The following is a 27,042-nucleotide window of genomic DNA, read 5'->3' as shown; positions in this document are numbered from 1 at the left end:
CAACCCGCCCCAGCTCGAACCCCAATGGTCTTTCGGCAGCCACAGACCCAGCCGCCCCCTGTTTATCCGGCCGGGAGCAGCAATCCCTAGGGGTGTTATGGGTGTGGACACCCCGGACATGTTATATGGAACTGCCCAGCCAGACAATGAAACCCCCCAGCCGCTAAGGAACCCTGCCTCAACCGTGTGGGGGTCTCCTCAAGCCCGGACCTATCAGGCCGCTGCCCATTGTGCCCATATAGCGAATTCCGACCCCTATGCTGAGTGGACAAGAGAAGAAGTGGGTGTCTTGCACCATGTCAGCTCAATGGACCAAGACAACCGACAACAACACTGGCAAGTTGTTTGGGTCAACGGGCAGGGGGCTCAAGGAAGGAGAGATGCGGGGGCCACAGTTTCTTTGATCCAACCACTCCTCGTTCCACCCTTGCTGTGGGGGTAGCGGGAGATGAGGTCCTCAGGATTCCTACAGCCTTGGTCCATTTGGACTGGAAAACCGACTCCCGCAATGTAGAAGTGGGGGTTATGCACCACATCCCTGCTGAGGTCCTGTTGGGAAACGACCTTGGCCACCTTGTGTCCGCCTTTGTGGGTGATGCCTCTCTGGATACCTGCCCAGTGACTACCCGCCATCAGGCCAGATGCCAAGCCACCTCACCAACTCTGGGGACCCAGGTAAGACCTACCACCTTGACTCCTACCTTTCCCCGACTGCCCGCCCCCACTAACCGCGAACTTACTGACACCCCCTCCTGGGCGACCCCCTCTGACTTCGCCAAAGAAACCTTGAGCGACCCGACCCTAGCCCCTTACCGAGACCAAGTAGGTGCTGACGCCCAGGGCCCCGGAGATTAACGGCTCCAGTGGGAGGGAGAGCTCCTGTACCGAATCTTCAAGAGGAGAAAAGGATCGGTGCCTAAACGTAAGCTGGTCGTACCGAAGTAGTTTCGGACCAACCTACTGAACATAGGGCATGACATCCCCTTAGCCAGCCACTTATGAAAGAAGAGGACCCACCACTGCTTGACTCAAACCTTTCTCTGGCCAGGCATTACAGCCGATATTAAGGAATACTGTAAATCCTGTGAGGTTTGCCAGAAGGTAGGAAAGACGGGTGACCATACGAAAGCCTCCCTCCATCCCCTGCCCATTATTGAGGAACCCTTTAGCCGAGTGGCAGTAGACATTGTGGGGCCATTAGCCCTGCCCAGCCCCTCAGGGAAGAAATACATCCTTACAGTGGTGGACTATGCCACCCGATACCCAGAGGCAATCCCCTTGGCCAATATCAAGGCGGAGACCATAGCAGATGGGATGCTCCGGATATTCACCAGGGTAGGCTTCCCTCAGGAAGTGGTTTCCGATCAGGGGACGCAGTTCACTGCAGAAATCACTCAACAACTCTGGGAGTTGTGCGGTATTAAACCCCTGCACAGCGCCCCTTACCATCCCCAGACGAATGGGCTGTGTGAGAGGTTTAACGGGACCCTAAAGCAACTGCTTCGGACGTTTTCTCCCAGTCCTTGTGAGTGGCCGAGATTCCTGCCGCACCTCCTCTTTGCATATGGAGAGGTGCCTCAGGAATCCACCGTTTTTTTCCCCCTTTGAACTTCTATATGGTCGAAAGGTTAGGGGTCTGCTAGATTTGGTACGAGCCCACTGGGAGGGAGCCACCGGGGGGGGGGAAGACCACTCTGTTGTGGAGTACGTACTCCAGCTCAGGGACCGACTGACGGACCTGGCTGCCCAGGTACGCGAGAACCTTCAAGCCTCTCAGCACAGGCAGAAGCGATGGTACGATGGCAATGCCAGTACCCGAACCCTGATCGTGGGACAGAAGGTCCTCGCTCTGAAGCCTGTCAAAACCGACAAGCTACAGGCCTCTTGGCAAGGACCTTACCGGGTTGTGGAACCACACCACATACCTGGTAGCGAAGTGTTCAGATGAAAGGATCTGTCAAACCTTTCATGTGAACATGTTAAAGGCATACATAGAGAGACCCAGAGATGTGGCCGCTATCTGTGCGCCGGCAGTGGAGGACTCTGGAAAGTCTTCGAATGCCGGAGCTTCCCGGACCTACTGACACCCCCCAGGGTGTAGATGACATATCCCTAGACGATAGGTTAGATCCCGGACAGAAAAGGAAGGTCCCGCGACTCTTGGAACAAAGAAGTGACGTTCTCTACTGTCCCTGGGTTTACCACCACAGCCATCCAATGGGTGGAGACACCGGGACAGACCCCCCTGCAGCAGGCTGCCTACTGGGTCCCAGAGGCCGTCAGGGACAGTATGCTCCGGGAAATGTTGGACCTCGGTGTCATTGAACTGTCCAACAGTCCCTGGGCCTTCCCGGTAGAGTTGGTACCCAAGAAGGACGGAACTACCTGGTTCTGCGTCGACTACCGTAGACTCAACGACAGAACCACCACTGACGCCTATCCCATGCCCCGAGTAGATGACCTGTTAGATCGAATCGCCCGGGGCCACTTCCTGACCACCCTCGACCTATGCAAGGGTTATTGGTAAATCCCCCTCGACCCTGAGTCTGTCCCCAAGTCTGCCTTCATCACTCCCTTCGGCTTATACCAGCTACTTTGCAAAGAATGGTAGACCGCCTGTTGGATGATCTCCAGGACTATGCCTTTGCATACCTGGATGACATCGCCATCTATAGCGAGACCTGGAAGGACCATCTGGTCCACCTAGGCGGCGTCTTAGATCGTCTTCGAGCCGCAAGCCTAACCTTGAAGCCAGATAATTGTACTATTGGACGCTCTGAAGTTCAGTACTTAAGCCACCGAGTCGGCTGCGGTAAGCAGCGACCCGATCCGGCCAAAGTCGAGGCAGAGGCTAACTGGCCCACCCCCAGGACCAAAACCCAAGTCCTTGCCTTTCTGAGTACTGCAGGCTACTACCGGAGGTTGGTCCCTAATTACAGCACCCTCGCCAAACCACTGACTGACTTGACCCGTAAACTACTTCCCCGACAGGTCCTGTGGTCCCCCGAGTGTGAAAAAGCCTTAAGAGTCTTAAATCTTCCTTAATCTCTGCCCCAGTACTGGTCGCTCCTAACCCAGCCAAACGTTTTTCTGTCCACACAGATGCCTCCATGTTCGGGCTGGGGGCCATACTAAGTAAGGCGGACAAGAAAGGACAGGACCACCCCGTTGCCTACATCAGTCGCAAACTGCTACCTTGAGAAGTAGGCTACGCGGCGGTTGAGGAGGAGTGTCTGGCGCTGTTATGGGCTTTGAAGAAGTTGCAGCCCTACCTATATGGGAGACCCTTCACCGTCTTTACTGATAACAACCCCTAGTATGGCTCAACTGGGTTTCTGGGGACAACGGGAGACTGGTGAGGTGGAGCCTAGCCCTGCAGCCATTTAACTTTGACATCCAGTACCGACCGGGAAAGAGCAATGGGAATTCTGACGGACTTTCCCGGCGGACTGAAGTGGCATAAACTCCTCTGATATCCCCAGGCCGACCCGTGTGCAGATCTAGCCGGGTCTGCGGAACTGGAGGGGGGGAGTTGTCACGGATACTGGGTTGCAGGGGCTGAACCCTTGCCCCCCTCTATAGGCTTCACCCCAGTTGTTTCTCAGTGGTTTTGGGCTCCTCAGAGCAACCACTGTCCCTGGAAGCTTTGGTTTGCTTGTCTTGTGAAAAGCTGGTGTATGACCAGGAAAACCTTCCTAGGCTGGCCGGGCCCCTGGAACTCCCGGTCGGCCGCCTCACCACGGACACCCGCCTAACTCCTCTCAGGCTGTCTGGGCTCTTGGAACTCCCGGTCGGCCACAGGACAGCAGGACACCCGCTAACTTTACCCCTGGTCGCTCCAGCAACCATGTGCCCCAGAGCTCCACTCTTTTGGGGATTAGTAGCCCCTAGGGAGGACAAGAGGTGGGGGAATTACCGGAGGGGAGCTGCTTTGGGAACCAGGGGTTTTGGACACCCCTACCCCCATAACTTCAATGGGCTGTATCTCCGGTCCCTAATAACGAATCAATGGACTGCAGCATCTGGGGACCGAGAGCTTTCAAATGACACCCTGGAAGTGCTGCCACTCCCCCGGGATCACCCCAAAACCGTCACCACTGTGTCCTGGGATTCTGTGGGACTATGGTTTCTATAGAGGCGCCGGTCAGTCTGGAGGGGCGGGAATGGCGGGAAAATTGTGGCATTGTCTCCCTGTCTTATCAAGATGAGCTGTCTGTATAAAAGAAGTGTGTTTTCATTAAAATCAGTTCTATTTTCCACCTGAATGCTAGTCTTTCTAGTTATTTGGGTGGGCTCCTGCTAGAATCACTTTCCTGAGCTACATAGCTACTTGTTCCAGGCAGAGGAAGGACCCGGTCGGCGGCACTACCCAGTCGGGGTAGCAGGGAGTCCGTCACAATGTATATAGAGAGAGCCCGGTCTCATAGTGGCTAAATATATTATAAACAAAATCCAAAGTTAACTTTGAAGGAAGTTATCTGTAAAGGAAGATTATAGGAACTACCTAGGTTATTCAATACTACCTAGGAACTAAAATAGAAACATCAGATATTTAAAGGAACTATAAACAATTAGCCCTGTTAATGCACTCAAGGGTAAGGTTGGACAACAAGAAGTCATAAGTGTTAAGAGTTGATGTCCCATTTGGCTAATGGATGTGTCGTATATGAATTTATATTGATGACCTGGAATTTGTGAGGAAATATAGCTTAAGTACGGGTAACAGGAGCTTCATAGAGATGTTTAGGGCGGAAATTATGAGGAAAAACTTCTATGTGACGAAAATGGTAAAATTTATAATACGCCCCTAGTATGTATATGTTTTTAGTCTTTCTTGGTTAGAGAGAGGTAGACAAAGGTGATACTGGTGGGGTGTGTTCCCCTTAGAACTAACATATACTATAACAGGGTTTAGTACACAAGGGTCCATCCAGCCTTTTTCGGTTATTAGAAAATAGAAAGAGGTGGACAAAAAAGTAATATGGTGGGGTATAGTCTTGTTCAGTTTATTTGAAAATAGAGAGAGGTAGACAAAGTAATCTTGGTGGGGTATACTCTCCTTAAAACTCACTTCTATAAAGGGGATTAGTAGGGTTAAACATATCCTGAAAGTACTTATTGAGTTCTTTATGGAGATTTAGTAAATATTTAGTTGTAATTCACTCAATTGAGGTTTAGGAGGTGGGATAAATCCTCATTATTTAGCCCTCTGGGGTACAAACAGTCTAAATGAAAGATCCATTTAGGTTCTGCCATTAATAGCTTCTTTTCATAGTGTTACCTCCTCTCCAGTTTTTGGTAACTTTCTGTATCCCCATATATTTAAATGCTTTGATGTTCCCTTGATGTTTTGTGAAGAAATGTCTATATAAGGTTGTGGCCATATTAAGTTTGTAAATCATTAGATGTTCCCGTATCCTATCTTTTAGGGCTAGATTTATTAACGCCCTACGGCTGCAAGTTCTCACAAGAACTTGCTCGTCGTCATTTATCAAGCAGAGGTCACCAGACCGCTGCTTCCCAAGCCTCTTCGCCACCTCTAATGTGGCGAAATTCAATCTCCTCGGTCTGACTAGGCTCCTGCCTGCGCGTGATTGGCTGTGCGCGGGCAGGGGGCGGGATTGCACGCAAGCGCAAAATTGCGCTCGTGTGCAATGCCGAATACCTGCGGTTATTTTCGCCCCGCCACAGGCGAGCTGAGGCATACAGGGGTGCGTATACGCACCCCTGTACGCCTCAGCTTTAATAAATCCTAGCCCTTAGTGTTCTGGACGCCTGTCCCACGTACTGAAGGCCACAATGGCATTGTAACAAATAGACCGCTCCCTTATCCTGACATCGTATTAGATCTCCAATCTTATACTTTTCTTTGGTGTTATTGGAGTAGAATTTGGCAGTTTTCACTCCACATTTACATGCCTTACAGGTATGGCAAGGGAAGAAGCCTTTGATCTTTTTTCCAAAGACATCTTGTACTCCTGAGGATTTATTCTTCTGTAGACTAGGTGCTAGTTTATTCTTCAAGTTATTAGTTTTTCTGTATACGAATCTTGGCCTCTGAGGTAATCTTTCTCCTAATACATCATCATCCTTTAATAACGACCAGTGTTTTAAAAAAATATTTTCTATGATATGTTTATTTCTTTTTTTAAGACACGATGAGTCCACGGATCATCTTAATTACTAATGGGATTAGGGCTGCAACAACTAATCGGTAAGATTGATCATAAAAATAGTTGTCAAAGAATCTCATTATCAATTAGGTGGTCAGCGATTAGTTGGTTAATTGCACAGCACCAGCTGTTTCAATACGAAGAACTCCTGCACATGGTATTGTGCAAACATTTTTTTTTTTTTGTAGCCGATTAATTGAATGATCATTTTTTTTGCACAATCTTAGTTGCAGTAGATCATCAGATTAAAGCAGCTGGTGCTGTGCAACTGACCAACTAATCGCTTACCACCTAATTTATAATGGGATTTGTTGACAACTATTTTTATGATCAAACTTACCGATTAGTTGTTGCAGCCCTAAATTGGATATTCACCTCCTGGTCAGCAGGAGGAGGCAAAGAGCACCACAACAGAGCTGATAAATAGCTCCTCCCTTCCCTCCCACTCCAGTCATTCGCTTTGCCTACGTTAGTGATAGGAAGAGGTAAAGTGAGGTGTTAGATTAGATTCTTCAATCAAGAGTTTATTTTTTAAAGTAGTGCCAGAGAGTGCTGCTTTTTCCTAGGGTGTAGCCGTAGTCCATATCAGTCTCTTCAGTAGAACTTTTGGTGGCTTTAGAGCAATAGGAACTGGTGGGACATAATTCTCACTGAGCCTCTTATACCTTGATGCTGCCCTAATCCAGATAGCCTAAGCTCATTTTAAGTCAGGCTTATCTTATTCCACAGGGCTATGGGAGGGAGAGGACCTCTTACACCTGCTGGACTGTCCTGCTGTCGGGCAGCATTTAAGGTAAGTGCTAACTTTATTCATTCTGGGAAAAAAAAAAAAATCTCAGAGTAAAGTGGGCACTTAATCTTTATTTGAAAGCTGTGTGTGACTTACATAAGTCTCTTTCAGATGCTCTTATGTTGATATAGAGGGCTTTTATTGGGACAGCCATAAGTACAGGCACTGGGGATAAAGGGAACATTTACAGACTATAAGGGATTTTATGGTGGTTACGATCCCTTAGTTTTCTATTACTACGTTGTAGACGTGTTTGGGGAAGTTACGCCCACGATGGCCAGGGCTTAGTTTCACACGCTTCCTCTTGTTTTTTGTGCAGTCCTAAGCAGACAGGAGTTGATGTGTATGTGGCTCTGCTACCGCATGTCTTTCTGTAAATTCAGACAAGCGGTTGTAGCTCTGTCTTGTTCCTGAAGTGGCCGGTTCGTTTTCCCCTGCAGTGTCCGGATCGATTGCTGTGTTACAAGAGTTCTGGTCAGGGAGTGATTTTGTTGGCAGGTAGGCACCTCAACAGAGTTGCTGAGGTGTATAGGTGTCTAAAGCTATTTTTATTTAACTGCTGGGGTATGTTTTTTTTTTCGGTAGCTTAGAAACAGCAGTAAAAAAGTTGCAGCTTTAAAATTTAAAGACACAGCATCTTTTGTTTTTCTCTGTCATTAAATTTGTTAAACCATTTGATTAGCCTTAGATATGTTTGTCTCTTATTTTAAAGGGGTTATTTTTGTGATCTCTTAAAGAGACAGTAGTGTTTTTTGTTTGAATAAAAAAAAAAATTATAAAGGTGTTTTTGTACTTTAATATGGACATAGGAGCCGTGCAAAATGTTACCTGCTCCATGTGTTTGGATGCTAATGTGGAACCACCAATACCTTTCTGTCCTTCATGTATTGAGAGGGCTTTGAGTTATAAGGAAAAGATTTTTCATAAACAAATTCTGAGGTTTGTAAAAGAAGAAAAGAGAGCGCACAAGAACAACTCAAATTTAAATCTTTATTAAACAAAATGCACACACTTTTTGTTGTTGCACTTACTAGATCAAAATTAAAAATCAGCATTCAAGATAAAACGTTCAATCCTCAGCGTTTCTGCCACCTTGCACTTCCGCCTAGGATAGCAGTGTTTGCCCGATGTTCTGGCACAAAAAGAAACAAGATCTTTATACAGGACTTTTCCGGATGCCCTGACGAGCTTCTTGTTTGCCTGGATGTAGAGGACAGATAATGCTTCGGTTTGAGCGTCGGACCTGTCATCCAGTACCTGACGCGTTTCCCCCGGTCTTCGGCCGGGCTTTCTCAAAGGTATATGACGGATGTTTTCCTTTTTACCGCCCTTGGTCTTTAAACAGCTTGTGACCAATCAGAAGCGGTAGGTGTGTTTCCTGGAGCCAATCCCTGACTCTTATTCTGAGGTTATTATATAGTAGAATACAGACCAATCAAATCTCAGTGGGTATGTCTGTTCGATACACACAAAATTTAAAGAGCCTGTTGAATCCAAAGTGCCGTGCTGTCAAACCATCTCTGTCAGACTACAAATGAGAGACATAATGCGGAAGACAAAGTCTCTGTTAGATAAATGTCTCTGTTTAAATAGATGTATAACAGACTAAAAAACGGAGGATAAGGTACCCCCTCCAACTTTACAACTTCAAAATATTGCGATCTGAAAGTTCTATAATGCACAAAAGTGAGTAAACAACAACGCCAGTGAGCCACTTCCAGAACACAGCCCGGCTGATTCTGAGGTTGTATCTTTCAGGTTTAAACTTGAACACCTCCGCCTATTACTCAGGGAGGTGTTGGTGACTTTAGACAACTGTGATTCTACAGTAATCATCGCTCCTGCGAAGTCGAGTAAATTGGACAGATATTTTGAAGTTCCTTCTTACTCAGACTTTTTCCCAGTACCTAAACGTACTTCGGAGATTATTTCCAAGGAATGGGAGGGACAAGGTATTCTTTTTTCTCCATCTCCTATTTTCAAGAAGATGTTTCCTATAGCGGATGCTATCAGGGAAACTTGGCAGACGGTTCCTAAGGTGGAAGGAGCTATTTCCACCCTAGCCAAGTGAACCACTATTCTCATTGAGGATAGTTGTGCTTTTAAAGATCCGATGGACAAAAGATTGGAGGGTCTACTTAAAAAGATTTATGTTCACCAGGGTCTGCTATTGCAGCCGGCTGCGTGCATTGCTACGGTTACTAGTGCAGCAGCTTATTGGTTTGATGCTCTGTCAGAGTCTCTCAAAACTGAAACCACTTTAGAGGAGATCCAAGATAGGATTACAGCTCTAAAGTTGGTTAATGCCTTTATTTCCGATGCTTCTCTGCAAATCACTAAATTGTTCTCTAAGAGTTCAGGTCTGCCCTGGTCTGCGGACGTATCTTCCAAGTCTAAGCTTCTGGCAATTCCTTACAAGGGGAAGACCTTGTTTGGACCGGCCTCAAGGAAATTATTTCTGATATCACAGGAGGCAAGGGTCATCTCCTTCCTCAGGATAAGAGAAATAAAAGGGACGACAAAGTAATTTTCTTTTCTTTCAGGAATTTCAAAGGGAATTCTTTCTCTTTCTCCTCTAAACTGGAGGGGAACTATTTGCAATCTAAGTCTTCTTGGAGACCTAACCAGTCTTGGAACAAGGGTAAACAATCCAAGAAGCCTGCTGTTGATTCCAAAACAGCATGAAGGGCATGCCCCCAATCCAGGACCGGATTTGGTAGGGGGCAGGCTTTCTTTTTTTCGTTCAGGCTTGGGTTCGGGACGTTCAGGATCCCTGGGCGGTAGAAATTGTGTCTCAGGGGTACAAACTGGAATTCAAGAGTTATCTTCCCAGAGGAAGGTTTCTTCTTTCAAGATTATCTGTAAACCAGATAAAAAAAAAAAGAGGCATTCTTACATTGTGTAAAATATCTCTCCTCCCTGGGAGTAATTGTTCCCGTTACGGCACAGGGGCAGGGGTTTTATTTGAATCTGTTTATAGTTCCCAAAAAAGAGGGAACCTTCAGACCTATATTAGATCTCAAGAGTCTAAACAAGTTTCTCAGAGTTCCATCATTCAAGATGGAAACTATTCGTACCATTCTTCCATTGATCCAGGAAGGTCAATTTATGACGACAGTGGACTTGAAGGCTGCATACCTTCATGTTCCTATCCACAGAGATCATCACAAGTTCCTAAGGTTTGCTTTTCTGGACGAACACTTTCAGTCTGTGGCTCTTCCTTTCGGGCTGGCCACGGCACCCAGAATTTTCACAAAGGTTCTGGGGTCCTTGCTGGCGGTTCTAAGACCGTGGGGCATTGCGGTGGTGTCTTATCTGGGCGATATTCTGATCCAGGCTCCATCTTGCCAACAAGCAAGGTCCCATACCGACATTGTACTGTCCTTTCTGAGGACTCACATGTGGAAGGTAAATCTGGAAAAGGGTTCCTTAATACCGAAATCAAGGGTGACTTTCTTGGGAACTGTAATAGATTCTATATCCATGAGGATTTTTCTGACAGAGGTCAGGAAATCCAAGATTCTAGATACCTGTCGAGCCCTTCTGTCCAATCCTTGGCTGTCAGTGGCACAGTGCATAAAAAGTAATCAGACTGATGGTGATGGTAATAGATATCATTCCGTTTGCTCGGTTTCACCTCAGACCTCTGCAGTTAAACATGCTCAGGCTGTGGAATGGAGATTATACAGACTTTTCTCCTCGAATACCCCTGGAGCAGGAGACAAGGGATTTGCTTCAATGGTGGTTGTCCCTGGATCATCTATTCCAGGGAACATGCTTTTGCAGACCATCTTGCGTGATTGTGACAACAGCCTTCTAGGGGGGGAGAGCTGTCTGGGGTCCTCTGAAGGCTCAGGGAGTATGGCGGAATCTGTTCTTCCTATAAACTTCCTGGAACTGAGAGCGATCTTCAATGTTCTTCTGGCCTGGCCTCAATTGGCTTCGGCCCAGTTAATCAGATTCCAGACGGACAACATAACGACAGTGGCTTACATCACTCATCAAAGAGGAACGAGGCGTTCCTTAGCGATGACCGAGGTAGCCAAGATAATCTTGTGGGCGGAGGCCCATTTTTGTCATTTGTCAGCGATCCATATCCCAGGGGTGGACAACTGGGAGGCGGACTTTCTGAGTAGACAGACCTTTCATCCGGGAGAGTGGGAACTCCATCCGGAAGGGTTTTCCAACCTGATGCTCAAATGGGGTCGGCCGGAGTTGGCTCTCATGTCATCTCGTCAGAATGCCAAGCTCCCGAGATACGGGTCGAGGTCCAGGGATCCCCAGGCAGAACTGATATAGTCTGGCGGTTCCTTGGTCCTTCAATCTTGCATACCTATTTCCTCCGTTTGCGCTTCTTCCTCAAGTCATTGCCAGAATCAAACAGGAGAGGGCATCAGTGATCCTCATTGTTCCTGTGTGGCCTCGCAGGATTTGGTATGCAGAACTGGTGGACATGTCATCCCTGCCACCTTGGAGACTACTGTTGAGGAAGGACCTTCTAATTCAGGGGCCCTTCCTTCACCCAAATCTAGTTTCTCTGAAGCTGACTGCTTGGAGATTGAACGCTTAATCCTATCCAAGCAGGGGTTTTCTGATTCGGTCATAGAGACCATGATCCAGGCTCGTAAACCTGTGACTAGAAAAATTTACCATAAGATATGGTGTAAATATTTTTATTGGTGTGAATCCAAGAACTACTCATGGAGTAGAGTTTGGATTTCCAGAATTTTATCTTTTCTCCAAGAAGGATTGGAGAAGGGTTTATCGGCAAGTTTTTCTAAAGGGTCAGATCTCTGCCTTATCTATTTTGTTACACAAACGTCTGGCGGATGTCCCAGATGTTCAATCCTTTCTTCTATAAAGGTAAGACGAGTCCACGGATTCATCCTTTACTTGTGGGATATTATCCTCCTAACAGGAAGTGGCAAAGAGCACCACAGCAGAGCTGTCTATATAGCTCCGCCCTTAGTTCCACCCCCAGTCATTCTCTTTGCCTACTCTAAGTACTAGGAAGGGTAAAGTGAAAGACGATATTCAACGCGCTTCAGGCGTGGCCTCAGCTGGCGTCGGCCAGATTCATAAGATTCCAGTCGGACAATATCACAACTGTAGCATATATCAATCATCAGGGGGGAACAAAGAGTTCTCTAGCGATGATAGAGGTTACCAAAATAATCTGATGGGCAGAGACTCACTCTTGCCATCTAGCAGCAATCTATATCCCAGGAGTGGAGAACTGGGAAGCGGATTTTCTGTCGCCAGACTTTTCATCCGGGGGAGTGGGAACTCCATCCGGAGGTGTTTGCACAATTGAGTCAGCAATGGGGCACACCAGAATTGGATCTGATGGCGTCTCAGAATGCCAAACTTCCTTGTTACGGGTCCAGGTCAAGGGATCCTCAGTCAGTACTGATAGATGCTCTAGCAGTACCCTGGTCGTTCAACCTGGTTTATGCGTTTCCACCATTTCCTCTCCTTCCTCGTTTGATTGCCAGAATCAAACAGGAGAGAGCTTCAGTGATTTTGATAGCACCTGCGTGGCCACGCAGGACTTGGTATGCAGACCTGGTGGACATGTCATCTCTGCCACTGAGACAGGACCTTCTGATTCAAGGTCCGTTCCAGCATCCAAATCTAGTTTCTCTGCGACTGACTGCTTGGAGATTGAACACTTGATCTTATCCAAGCAGGGGTTCTCTGAGTCTGTCATAGATACCTTGATTCAGGCTCGAAAGCCTGTCACCAGGAAAATTTATCATAATATATGGCGTAAATATCTTTATTGGTGCGAATCCAAAGGCTACTCATGGAGTAAGATCAGGATTCCTAGGATTTTGTCCTTTCTCCAAGAAGGATTGGAGAAGGGGCTATCGGCGAGTTCCTTAAAGGGACAGATATCTGCTTTATCAATTCTACTGCACAAACGTCTGGCAGATGTTCCAGAAGTTCAGTCGTTCTGTCAGGCTTTAGTTAGAATCAAGCCTGTGTTTAAACCTGTTGCTCCGCCATGGAGTTTTCTATCTTGGAAAGTTCTGTTTTTAGTTGCTATCTCTTGGGCTCGAAGAGTTTCTGAACTATTTGCATTGCAATGCGACTCACCTTATCTTGTTTTCCATGCTGATAAGGTGGTTTTGCGTACCAAACCTGGATTCCTTCCTAAGGTTGTTACTAATAAGAATATTAATCAGGAAAAGTTCTTCAAGCAGTGGTGCCTTCTGTTTAACCATCTGTCTTGTCCCTTCCGTTCATCCGTGTCCTGTAGCTTTGGTATTGTATCCCACAAGTAAAGGATGAATCCGTGGACTCGTCTTACCTTTATAGAACTTGTCGGATATTCTCCTTCCCTACAGGAAGTGGCAAAGAGAGCACCCACAGCAGAGCTGTCTATATAGCTCCTCCCTTAGCTCCACCCCCCAGTCATTCTCTTTGCCTACTCTAAGTACTAGGAAGGGTAAAGTGAGTGTGGTGACAAAAATGATAGTTTTTATTTTCTCAAGCAAAAGTTTATTTTAAATGGTACCGGTGTATACTATTTACTCTCCTTGCAGAAATCTTCATCCCTTTTCTGCCAGAGGATGATGATGTTAGCACTTTGTAACTAAGATCCACTGCTGTTCTCACAAGGGCTGAAGAGTACAGGAAAACTTCAGTTGGGGGAACGGTTTGCAGGCTAAACTGCATTGAGGTATGCTCAGTCTATTTTTTTCTAGAGACTGTTTTAATTATAGAAAAGGCTGGCAATATCCCCATGAGGGAAGGGTTAGCTGTATTCAGACACTTGGTAGGAATCCCAGCTTGCATAAAGGGCTCATTAGTTACTGGTGACACTGATAGGAAAAAATGTTTTTTTATTGCAAATATAACGTTTTCTCTTGTTAAGTGTATCCAGTCCACGGATCATCCATTACTTATGGGATATTCTCCTTCCCAACAGGAAGTTGCAAGAGAATCACCCACAGCAGAGCTGCTATATAGCTCCTCCCCTAACTGCCATATCCAGTCATTCTCTTGCAACCCTCAACAAAGATGGAGGTCGTAAGAGGAGAGTGGTGTTTTATACTTAGTTTATTTCTTCAATCAAAAGTTTGTTATTTTTAAATGGTACCGGAGTGTGCTGTTTATCTCAGGCAGTATTTAGAAGAAGAATCTGCCTGCATTTTCTATGATCTTAGCAGAAGTAACTAAGATCCATGGCTGTTCTCACATATTCTGAGGAGTGAGGTAACTTCAGAGAGGGAATGGCGTGCAGGTTTTCCTGCAATAAGGTATGTGCAGTTAATATTTTTCTAGGGATGGAATTTGCTAGAAAATGCTGCTTATACCGGATTAATGTAAGTAAAGCCTTAAATGCAGTGATAGCTACTGTTATCAGGCTTATTAATAGAGATGCACACTCTTATAAAAATGTAATATAAAACGTTTGCTGGCATGTTAATCGTTTTTATATATGTTTGGTGACAAAACTTATTGGGGCCTAGTTTTTTTCCACATGGCTGGTTTGATTTCTGCCTAGAGACAGTTTCCTGAAGCTTTCCACTGTTGCAATATGAGTGGGAAGGGCCTATTTTAGTGCTTTTCTGTGCAGATAAAAATACTGACAGAGACATTCAGCTTCCCTCTGCATGATACAGGACATCTCTGAAGGGCTCCAAAGGCTTTAAAGTCGTGTTTGAAGAGGGTAACAATCACAGTAGACTGTGGCAGTTGTTGTGACTGTTTAAAAAAACGTTTTTGTCATTTATTATTCTGTTTTTGTTATTAAGGGGTTAATCATCCATTTGCAAGTGGGTGCAATGCTCTGCTGACTTGTTACATACACTGTAAAAATGTTGTTAGTGTAACTGCCTTTTTTCACTGTTATTTCAAATTTTGTCAAAATTTGTTTCTCTTAAAGGCACAGTAACGTTTTTTATATTGCTTGTTAACTTGCTTTAAAGTGTTTTCCAAACTTGCTAGTCTCATTGCTAGTCTGTACAAACATGTCTGAAACAGAGGATACTTGTTCATTATGTTTAAAAGCCATGGTGGAGCCCCATAGGAGAATGTGTACTAAATGTATTGATTTCACCTTAAACAGTAAAGATCAGTCTTTATCTATAAAAGAATTGTCACCAGAGGGGTCTGTCGAGGGGGAAGTTATGCCGACTAACTCTCCCCACGTATCGGACCCTTCGCCTCCCGCTCAAGGTACGCACGCTAATATGGCGCCAAGTACATCAGGGACGCCCATAGTGATTACTTCGCAGGACATGGCTGCAATCATGAATAATACCCTGTCAGAGGTATTATCCAGATTGCCTGAATTGAGAGGCAAGCGTGATAGCTCTGGGGTTAGACGAGATACAGAGCGCGTAGACGCTGTGAGAGCCATGTCTGATACTGCATCACAATATGCAGAACCTGAGGACGGAGAGCTTCAGTCTGTGGGTGACGTCTCTGATTCGGGGAGACCTGATTCAGAGATTTCTAATTTTAAATTTAAGCTTGAGAACCTCCGTGTATTGCTTGGGGAGGTATTAGCTGCTCTGAATGACTGTGACACAATTGCAGTGCCAGAGAAATTGTGTAGGCTGGATAAATACTATGCAGTGCCGGTGAGTACTGATGTTTTTCCAATACCTAAAAGGCTTACAGAAATTATTAGTAAGGCGTGGGATAGGCCCGGTGTGCCCTTTTCCCCACCACCTATATTTAGAAAAATGTTTCCAATAGATGCCACTACACGGGACCTATGGCAGACTGTCCCTAAGGTGGAGGGAGCAGTTTCTACTTTAGCAAAGCGTACCACTATCCCGGTTGAGGACAGTTGTGCTTTTTCAGATCCAATGGATAAAAAATTAGAGGGTTACCTTTAAGAAAATGTTTATTCAACAAGGTTTTATTTTACAGCCCCTTGCATGCATTGCGCCTGTCACTGCTGCGGCAGCATTCTGGTTTGAGGCCCTGGAAGAGGCCATCCATACAGCTCCATTGACTGAAATTGTTGACAAGCTTAGAACTCTAAAGCTAGCTAACTCATTTGTTTCTGATGCCATTGTTCATTTGACTAAACTAACGGCTAAGAATTCCGGATTCGCCATCCAGGTGCGTAGGGCGCTATGGCTCAAATCCTGGTCAGCTGATGTGACTTCAAAGTCTAAATAACTCAACATTCCTTTCAAGCGGCAGACCTTATTCGGGCCTGGTTTGAAAGAAATTATTGCTGACATTACTTGAGGTAAGGGTCATACCCTTCCTCATGACAGGGCCAAATCAAAGGCCACAGAGTCTAATTTTCATGCCTTTCGAAATTCCAAGGCAGGTGCAGCATCAACTTCCTCCGCTTCAAGACAAAAGGGAACTTTTGCTCAATCTAAGCAGGCCTGGAAACCTAACCAGTCCTGGAACAAAGGCAAGCAGGCCAGAAAGCCTGCTGCTGCCTCTAAGACGGCATGAAGGAACGGCCCCCTATCTGGCGACTGATCTAGTAGGGGGCAGACTTTTTCTCTTCGCCCAGGCGTGGGCAAGAGATGTTCAGGATCCCTGGGCGTTGGCGATCATATCTCAGGGATATCTTCTGGACTTCAAAGCCTTCCCTCCTCAAGGGAGATTTCATCTTTCAAGGTTATCTGCAAATCAGATAAAGAAAGAGGCATTCCTACGCTGTGTGCAAGACCTCCTAGTAATGGGAGTGATCCATCCAGTTCCGCGGACGGAACAAGGACAGGGTTTTCTTCTGTTATGTGTGATCAGTCCACGGGTCATCATTACTTCTGGGATATTATCTCCTCCCCTACAGGAAGTGCAAGAGGATTCACCCAGCAGAGCTGCATATAGCTCCTCCCCTCTACGTCACTCCCAGTCATTCTCTTGCACCCAGCAACTAGATAGGATGTGTGAGAGGACTATGGTGATTATACTTAGTTTTTATAACTTCAATCAAAAGTTTGTTATTTTACAATAGCACCGGAGCGTGTTATTGCCTCTCTGGCAGAGTTTGAAGAAGAATCTACCAGAGTTTTTACTATGATTTTAACCGGAGTAGTTAAGATCATATTGCTGTTTCTCGGCCATCTGAGGGAGGTAAAAGCTTCAGATCAGGGGACAGCGGGCAGATGAATCTGCATTGAGGTATGTAGCAGTTTTTATTTTCTGAATGGAATTGATGAGAAAATCCTGCCATACCGTTATAATGACATGTATGTATACTCTACACTTCAGTATTCTGGGGATGGTATTTCACCGGAATTACTCTGTTAAAAGTACATTAAACCTTTTAATAGGTATTTATTATGTTAAACGTTTTTGCTGGAATGTAGAATCGTTTGCATTTTCTGAGGTACTGAGTGAATAAATATTTGGGCATTATTTTTCCACTTGGCAGTTGCTTGTTTTAATTGTGACAGTTTCGTTTCTCTCTCACTGCTGTGTGTGAGGGGGAGGGGCCGTTTTTGGCGCTCTTTGCTACGCATCAAAAAATTCCAGTCAGTTACTCTTGTATTTCCTGCATGATCCGGTTCATCTCTAACAGAACTCAGGGGTCTTCAAACTTCTTTGGAGGGAGGTAGATTCTCTCAGCAGAGCTGTGAGACTTATATATTGACTGTGATTAAAAACGTTGCTCTGTAATTTTTATGTTTCAAATTTAATTATTGTTACTTTACTAATGGGAACAAACCTTTGCTAAAAGTTGTGTTGTTTTTAAGGATTGATGCTATAACTGTCTTTCAGTTCATTATTTCAACTGTCATTTAATCGTTTAGTGCTCTTTGAGGCACAGTACGTTTTTGTTAAATAAGATTGTAACCAAGTTGCAAGTTTATTGCTAGTGTGTTAAACATGTCTGATTCAGAGGAAGATATCTGTGTCATTTGTTCCAATGCCAAGGTGGAGCCCAATAGAAATTTATGTACTAACTGTATTGATGCTACTTTAAATAAAAGCCAATCTGTACAAATTGAACAAATTTCACCAAACAGCGAGGGGAGAGTTATGCCGACTAACTCGCCTCACGTGTCAGTACCTGCATCTCCCGCCCGGGAGGTGCGTGATATTATGGCGCCTAGTACATCTGGGCGGCCATTACAGATAACATTACAAGATATGGCTACTGTTATGACTGAAGTTTTGGCTAAATTACCAGAACTAAGAGGCAAGCGTGATCACTCTGGGGTGAGAACAGAGTGCGCTGATAATACTAGGGCCATGTCTGATACTGCGTCACAGCTTGCAGAACATGAGGACGGAGAGCTTCATTCTGTGGGTGATGGTTCTGATCCAAACAGATTGGATTCAGATATTTCAAATTTTAAATTTAAATTGGAGAACCTCCGTGTATTACTAGGGGAGGTTTTAGCGGCTCTTAATGATTGTAACACTGTTGCAATACCAGAAAAATTGTGTAGGTTGGATAAATACTTTGCGGTACCGGCGAGTACTGACGTTTTTCCTATACCTAAGAGACTAACTGAAATTGTTACTAAGGAGTGGGATAGACCCGGTGTGCCGTTCTCACCCCCTCCAATATTTAGAAAGATGTTTCCAATAGACGCCACCACACGGGACTTATGGCAAACGGTCCCTAAGGTGGAGGGAGCAGTTTCTACTTTAGCTAAGCGTACCACTATCCCGGTGGAGGATAGCTGTGCTTTTTCAGATCCAATGGATAAAAAATTAGAGGGTTACCTTAAGAAAATGTTTGTTCAACAAGGTTTTATATTGCAACCCCTTGCATGCATCGCGCCGATTACGGCTGCGGCAGCATTTTGGATTGAGTCTCTGGAAGAGAACCTTAGTTCAGCTACGCTGGACGACATTACGGACAGGCTTAGAGTCCTTAAACTAGCTAATTCATTCATTTCGGAGGCCGTAGTACATTTAACCAAACTTACGGCTAAGAACTCAGGATTCGCCATTCAGGCACGTAGGGCGCTGTGGCTAAAATCCTGGTCAGCTGATGTAACTTCTAAGTCCAAATTACTTAATATACCTTTCAAGGGGCAAACTTTATTTGGGCCCGGTTTGAAAGAAATTATCGCTGACATTACAGGAGGTAAGGGCCACGCCCTGCCTCAAGACAAAGCCAAAGCTAAGGCTAGACAGTCTAATTTTCGTCCCTTTCGGAATTTCAAAGCAGGAGCAGCATCAACTTCCACTGCACCAAAACAGGAAGGAGCTGTTGCTCGTTACAGACAAGGCTGGAAACCTAACCAGTCCTGGAACAAGGGCAAGCAGGCCAGGAAACCTGCTGCTGCCCCAAAGACAGCATGAACCGAGGGCCCCCGATCCGGGACCGGATCTAGTGGGGGGCAGACTCTCTCTCTTCGCCCAGGCCTGGGCAAGAGATGTTCAGGATCCCTGGGCGCTAGAGATCATATCTCAGGGATACCTTCTAGACTTCAAATTCTCTCCCCCAAGAGGGAGATTTCATCTGTCAAGGTTGTCAACAAACCAGATAAAGAAAGAAGCGTTTCTACGCTGTGTACAAGATCTGTTATTAATGGGAGTGATCCATCCGGTTCCGCGGTCGGAACAAGGACAAGGGTTTTACTCAAACCTGTTTGTGGTTCCCAAAAAAGAGGGAACTTTCAGGCCAATCTTGGATTTAAAGATCCTAAACAAATTCCTAAGAGTTCCATCGTTCAAAATGGAAACTATTCGGACAATCTTACCCATGATCCAAAAGGGTCAGTACATGACCACAGTGGATTTAAAGGATGCTTACCTTCACATACCGATTCACAAAGATCATTACCGGTATCTAAGGTTTGCCTTCTTAGACAGGCATTACCAGTTTGTAGCTCTTCCATTCGGATTGGCTACGGCTCCAAGAATCTTCACAAAGGTTCTGGGTGCCCTTCTGGCGGTACTAAGACCGCGAGGAATTTCGGTAGCTCCGTACCTAGACGACATTCTGATACAAGCTTCAAGCTTTCAAACTGCCAAGTCTCATACAGAGTTAGTTCTGGCATTTCTAAGGTCGCATGGATGGAAAGTGAACGAAAAGAAGAGTTCTCTTTTTCCTCTCACAAGAGTTCCATTCTTGGGGACTCTTATAGATTCTGTAGAAATGAAGATTTATCTGACAGAAGACAGGTTAGCAAAGCTTCTAAATGCATGCCGTGTCCTTCATTCCATTCAACTCCCGTCAGTAGCTCAATGCATGGAGGTGATCGGCTTAATGGTAGCAGCAATGGACATAGCACCCTTTGCACGTCTACATCTCAGACCGCTGCAATTGTGCATGCTGAGTCAGTGGAATGGGGATTACTCAGACTTGTCCCCTACTCTGAATCTGGATCAAGAGACCAGAAACTCTCTCCTATGGTGGCTTTCTCGGCCACATCTGTCCAGGGGGATGCCATTCAGCAGGCCGGACTGGACAATTGTAACAACAGACGCCAGCCTACTAGGTTGGGGCGCTGTCTGGAATTCTCTGAAGGCTCAGGGACAATGGAATCAGGAGGAAAGTCTCCTGCCAATAAACATTCTGGAATTAAGAGCAGTTCTCCATGCCCTTCTGGCTTGGCCCCAGTTAAAAACTCGGGGGTTCATCAGGTTTCAGTCGGACAACATCACGACTGTAGCTTACATCAACCATCAAGGAGGGACAAGAAGCTCCCTAGCAATGATGGAAGTATCAAAGATAATTCGCTGGGCAGAGTCTCACTCTTGCCACCTGTCAGCAATCCACATCCCGGGAGTGGAGAACTGGGAGGCGGATTTCTTGAGTCGCCAGACTTTTCATCCGGGGGAGTGGGAACTTCATCCGGAGATCTTTGCCCAAATACTTCGACGTTGGGGCAAACCAGAGATAGATCTCATGGCGTCTCGCCAGAACGCCAAACTTCCTCGCTACGGGTCCAGATCCAGGGATCCGGGAGCGGTTCTGATAGATGCCTTGACAGCACCTTGGAACTTCGGGATGGCTTATGTGTTTCCACCCTTCCCGCTGCTTCCTCGATTGATTGCCAAAATCAAACAGGAGAGAGCATCAGTGATTCTAATAGCGCCTGCATGGCCACGCAGGACTTGGTATGCAGATCTAGTGGACATGTCATCCTGTCCGCCTTGGTCTCTACCTCTAAGACAGGACCTTCTGATACAGGGTCCATTCAAACATCAAAATCTAACTTCTCTGAAGCTGACTGCTTGGAAATTGAACGCTTGATTTTATCAAAACGTGGTTTTTCTGAGTCGGTTATTGATACCCTGATACAGGCTAGGAAGCCTGTTACCAGAAGGATTTACCATAAGATATGGCGTAAATACCTATACTGGTGCGAATCCAAAGGTTACTCCTGGAGTAAGGTTAGGATTCCTAGGATATTGTCCTTTCTTCAAGAAGGTTTAGAAAAGGGTTTATCGGCTAGCTCATTAAAGGGACAGATCTCAGCTCTGTCCATCTTGTTACACAGGCGTCTGTCAGAAAATCCAGACGTCCAGGCCTTTTGTCAGGCTTTAGCTAGGATCAAGCCTGTGTTTAAAACTGTTGCTCCGCCATGGAGTTTAAACTTAGTTCTTAACGTTTTACAGGGTGTTCCGTTTGAACCCCTTCATTCCATTGATATAAAATTGTTATCTTGGAAAGTTCTGTTTTTAATGGCTATTTCCTCGGCTCGAAGAGTCTCTGAGTTATCAGCCTTACATTGTGATTCTCCTTATCTGATTTTTCACTCAGACAAGGTAGTTCTGCGTACTAAACCTGGGTTCTTACCTAAGGTAGTCACTAACAGGAATATCAATCAAGAGATTGTTGTTCCATCCTTGTGTCCAAATCCTTCTTCAAAGAAGGAACGTCTTCTACACAATCTGGATGTAGTTCGTGCCCTCAAGTTCTACTTGCAGGCAACTAAGGATTTTCGACAAACGTCTTCCCTGTTTGTCGTGTACTCTGGTCAGAGGAGAGGTCATAAGGCTTCGGCTACCTCTCTCTCCTTCTGGCTTCGTAGCATAATTCGTTTAGCCTATGAGACTGCTGGACAGCAGCCTCCTGAAAGAATTACAGCTCATTCTACTAGAGCTGTGGCTTCCACTTGGGCCTTTAAGAATGAGGCCTCTGTTGAACAGATTTGCAAGGCTGCAACTTGGTCTTCGCTTCATACTTTTTCCAAATTTTACAAATTTGACACTTTTGCTTCTTCGGAGGCTATTTTTGGGAGAAAGGTTCTTCAGGCAGTGGTTCCTTCTGTATAATGAGCCTGCCTATCCCTCCCGTTATCCGTGTACTTTTGCTTTGGTATTGGTATCCCAGAAGTAATGATGACCCGTGGACTGATCACACATAACAGAAGAAAACATAATTTATGCTTACCTGATAAATTCCTTTCTTCTGTTGTGTGATCAGTCCACGGCCCGCCCTGTTTTAAGGCAGGTAAATATCTTTTAAATTATACTCCAGTCACCACTTCACCCTTGGTTTCTCCTTTCTCGTTGATCCTTGGTCGAATGACTGGGAGTGACGTAGAGGGGAGGAGCTATATGCAGCTCTGCTGGGTGAATCCTCTTGCACTTCCTGTAGGGGAGGAGATAATATCCCAGAAGTAATGATGACCCGTGGACTGATCACACAACAGAAGAAAGGAATTTATCAGGTAAGCATAAATTATGTTTTTATTCAAATCTGTTTGTGGTTCCCAAAAAAGAGGGAACCGTCAGACCAATTTTGGATCTAAAGATCTTAAACAAATTCCTCAGAGTTCCATCTTTCAAAATGGAAACTATTCGGACCATCCTACCCATGATCCAAGAGGGTCAGTACATGACCACAGTGGACTTAAAGGATGCCTACCTTCACATACCGATTCACAAAGATCATCATCGGTTCCTAAGGTTTGCCTTTCTAGACAGGCATTACCAATTTGTAGCTCTTCCCTTCGGGTTAGCTACAGACCCGAGAATCTTTACGAAGGTTCTGGGCTCACTTCTGGCGGTTCTAAGACCGCGAGGCATAGCGGTGGCTCCGTATCTAGACGTCATCCTGATACAGGCGTCAAGCTTTCAAATTGCCAAATCTCATACAGAGATAGTTCTGGCATTTCTGAGATCGCACGGGTGGAAAGTGAACGAGGAAAAGAGTTCTCTATCCCCACTCACAAGAGTCTCCTTCTTATGGACTCTTATAGATTCTGTAGAGATGAAAATTTACCTGACGGAGTCCAGGTTATCAAAGCTTCTAAATGCTTGCCGTATTCTTCATTCCATTCCGCGCCCTTCGGTGGCTCAGTGTATGGAGGTGATCGGCTTAATGGTAGCGGCAATGGACATAGTGCCATTTGCGCGCCTACATCTCAGACCGCTGCAATTATGCATGCTAAGTCAGTGGAATGGGGATTACACAGATTTGTCCCCTCTGCTAAATCTGGATCAAGAGACCAGAGATTCTCTTCTCTGGTGGTTGTCTCTGGTCCACCTGTCCGAGGGTATGACCTTTCGCAGGCCAGATTGGACAATTGTAACAACAGATGCCAGCCTTCTAGGTTGGGGGCAGTCTGGAACTCCCTGAAGGCACAGGGATCGTGGACTCAGGAGGAGAAACTCCTTCCGATAAATATTCTGGAGTTAAGAGCAATATTCAATGCTCTTCTGGCTTGGCCTCAGTTAGCAACACTGAGGTTCATCAGATTTCAGTCGGACAATATCACGACTGTGGCTTACATCAACCATCAAGGGGGAACCAGGAGTTCCCTAGCGATGTTAGAAGTCTCAAAGATAATTCGCTGGGCAGAGACTCACTCTTGCCACCTGTCAGCAATCCATATCCCAGGCGTGGAGGACTGGGAGATAGATTTTCTAAGTCGTCAGACTTTTCACCCGGGGGAGTGGGAACTCCATCCGGAGGTGTTTGCTCAATTGATTCATCGTTGGGGCGAACCAGAGTTGGATCTCATGGCGTCTCGCCAGAACGCCAAGCTTCCTTGTTACGGATCCATGTCCAGGGACCCAGAGGCGACGCTGATAGATGCTCTAGCAGCGCCTTGGTTCTTCAACCTGGCTTATGTGTTTCCACCGTTTCCTCTGCTCCCTCGACTGATTCCCAAAATCAAACAGGAGAGAGCATTGGTGATTCTAATAGCGCCTGCGTGGCCACGCAGGACCTGGTATGCAGACCTAGTGGACATGTCATCCTTTCCACCATGGACTCTGCCTCTAAGACAGGACCTTCTAATACAAGGTCCTTTCAATCATCCAAATCTAATTTCTCTGAGACTGACTGCATGGAGATTGAACGCTTGATTCTATCAAAGCGTGGCTTCTCCGAGTCAGTCATTGATACCTTAATACAGGCACGAAAGCCTGTTACCAGGAAAATCTATCACAAGATATGGCGTACATATCTTTACTGGTGTGAATCCAAGAATTACTCATGGAGTAAGGTTAGGATTCCTAGGATATTGTCCTTTCTCCAAGAGGGTTTGGACAAAGGATTATCAGCTAGTTCCTTAAAGGGACAGATTTCTGCTCTGTCCTTTTGCACAAGCGTCTGGCAGAAGTTCCAGACGTCCAGGCATTTTGTCAGGCTTTGGTTAGAATTAAGCCTGTGTTTAAACCTGTTGCTCCCCCATGGAGCTTAAACTTGGTTCTTAAAGTTCTTCAAGGAGTTCCGTTTGAACCCCTTCATTCCATTGATATTAAGCTTTTATCTTGGAAAGTTCTGTTTTTGATGGCTATTTCCTCGGCTCGGAGAGTCTCTGAGCTATCTGCCTTACAATGTGATTCTCCTTATCTGATTTTTCATGCAGATAAGGTAGTTCTGCGTACCAAACCTGGGTTTTTACCTAAGGTGGTTTCTAACAAGAATATCAATCAAGAGATTGTTGTTCCATCATTTTGTCCTAATCCTTCTTCAAAGAAGGAACGTCTTTTACATGATCTGGACGTAGTCCGTGCCTTGAAGTTTTACTTACAAGCTACTAAAGATTTTCGTCAAACATCTTCCCTGTTTGTCCTTTATTCTGGACAGAGGAGAGGTCAAAAAGCTTCGGCAACCTCTCTTTCCTTTTGGCTTCGGAGTATTATACACCTAGCCTATGAGACTGCTGGACAGCAGCCCCCTGAAAGAATTACAGCTCATTCTACTAGAGCTGTGGCTTCCACCTGGGCCTTTAAAAATGAGGCCTCTGTTGAACAGATTTGCAAGGCCGCGTCTTGGTCTTCACTTCACACTTTTTCAAAATTTTACAAATTTGATACTTTTGCTTCTTCGGAGGCTGTTTTTGGGAGAAAGGTTCTTCAGGCAGTGGTTCCTTCCGCTTAATCCCTGCCTTGTCCCTCCCATCATCCGTGTACTTTAGCTTTGGTATTGGTATCCCATAAGTAATGGATGATCCGTGGACTGGATACACTTAACAAGAGAAAACATAATTTATGCTTACCTGATAAATTTATTTCTCTTGTAGTGTATCCAGTCCACGGCCCGCCCTGTCATTTTAAGGCAGATCTAAAATTTAATTAAACTACAGTCACCACTGCACCCTATGGTTTCTCCTTTCTCTGTTTGTTTCGGTTGAATGACTGGATATGGCAGTTAGGGGAGGAGCTATATAGCAGCTCTGCTGTGGGTGATCCTCTTGCAACTTCTTGTTGGGAAGGAGAATATCCCATAAGTAATGGATGATCCGTGGACTGGATACACTACAAGAGAAATAAATTTATCAGGTAAGCATAAATTGTTTTTTGAGGGACTTTAAGGGGTCATTGTGGCTTGTTTAAGGGTTATTAACCCACATGGCTCTGTTTCTTTTTGGCCCCATAACATCGAGTGAGGTGGGTGGGGCCTATTTTCGTGCCTCAGTTGCGCAGTTTCTTTTCCTCAGAGACATCCAGCTGCTTCTTCAGAGGTTCCTACTGTGTTTGGGGGCTTTAAAGAAGTTTTTCCCCACAAATCGTTCCTAAAGGGCAGGTAGGCGCCACAGCAGAGCTGTGGCAAGGTGCTGAATGTTTTTTACCGGTTTTTGACGTTTTGTCAATCCGATTTTTACATTAAGGGGTTAATTGTTTATTTGCATAGCTGTGCAAAGTTACTAAGGCTTTATTATGCTACTGTAGAAATGTCGTTGTTTACTGCTTTTTTACATTGTTTTGCAGAGTTTGTGCAGCTTTTTTTTCTCTTAAAGGCACAGTACCGTTTTTTTTCTAAGTGTTATTTGCTTTGATTAAAGTGTTCTCCAAGCTTGCTTGTTGCATTACTACCCTGTTTAACATGTCTGACATCAAGGAAAATCCTTGTTCAATGTGTTTAGAAGCCATTGTGGAACCCCCTCTTAGAATGTGTCCCACTTGCACTGATATGTCTATAAATTATAAAGAGCATATTTTAGCACTTAAAAAAATTGCAATAGATAATTCTCAAACAGAAGGAAATGAGGGTTCGCCATCTAGCTCTCCCCAAGTGTCACAACCAGTAACGCCTGCACAAGTGACGCCAAGTACCTCTAGTGCGTCAAATTCATTTACTTTACAAGACATGGCCACAGTTATGAATACATCCCTCACAGAGGTTTTCTCTAAACTGCCTGGTTTACAAGGAAAGCGTGACAGCTCTGGGTTAAGAACAAATGCTGAGCCGTCTGACGCTTTAGTAGCCGTATCCTATATACCCTCACAATGTTCTGAATTAGGGGTAAGGGATTTGTTATCTGAGGGAGATAATCCTGATTCGGGAAAGATGCTCCCTCAGACAGATTCTGATATGACGGCCTTTAAATTTAAGCTTGAACACCTCTGCTTATTGCTCAGGGAGGTATTGGCGACTCTAGATGATTGTGACCCTATAGTGGTCCCAGAGAAATTGTGTAAAATGGACAAATACTTAGATGTTCCTGTTTACACTGATGTTTTTCCAGTCCATAAGAGGATTGTGAATATTGCTACTAAGTAGTGGGATAGACCAGGTATTCCGTTTGCTCCCCCTCCTGTTTTTAAGAAAATGTTTCCCATATCTGACACCATGCGGGACTCGTGGCAGACGGTCCCTAAGGTGGAGGGAGCTATTTCTACTCTTGTTAAGCGTACAACTATACCTATCGAAGACAGTTGTGCTTTCAAAGATCCTATGGATAAAAAATTAGAGGGTCTCCTCAAGAAAATTTTTGTTCATCA

The sequence above is a fragment of the Bombina bombina genome, chromosome 1 (assembly GCF_027579735.1).
Source record: "Bombina bombina isolate aBomBom1 chromosome 1, aBomBom1.pri, whole genome shotgun sequence".
Lineage (NCBI taxonomy): Eukaryota > Metazoa > Chordata > Amphibia > Anura > Bombinatoridae > Bombina > Bombina bombina.
This window is presented reverse-complemented; position numbering follows the sequence as displayed.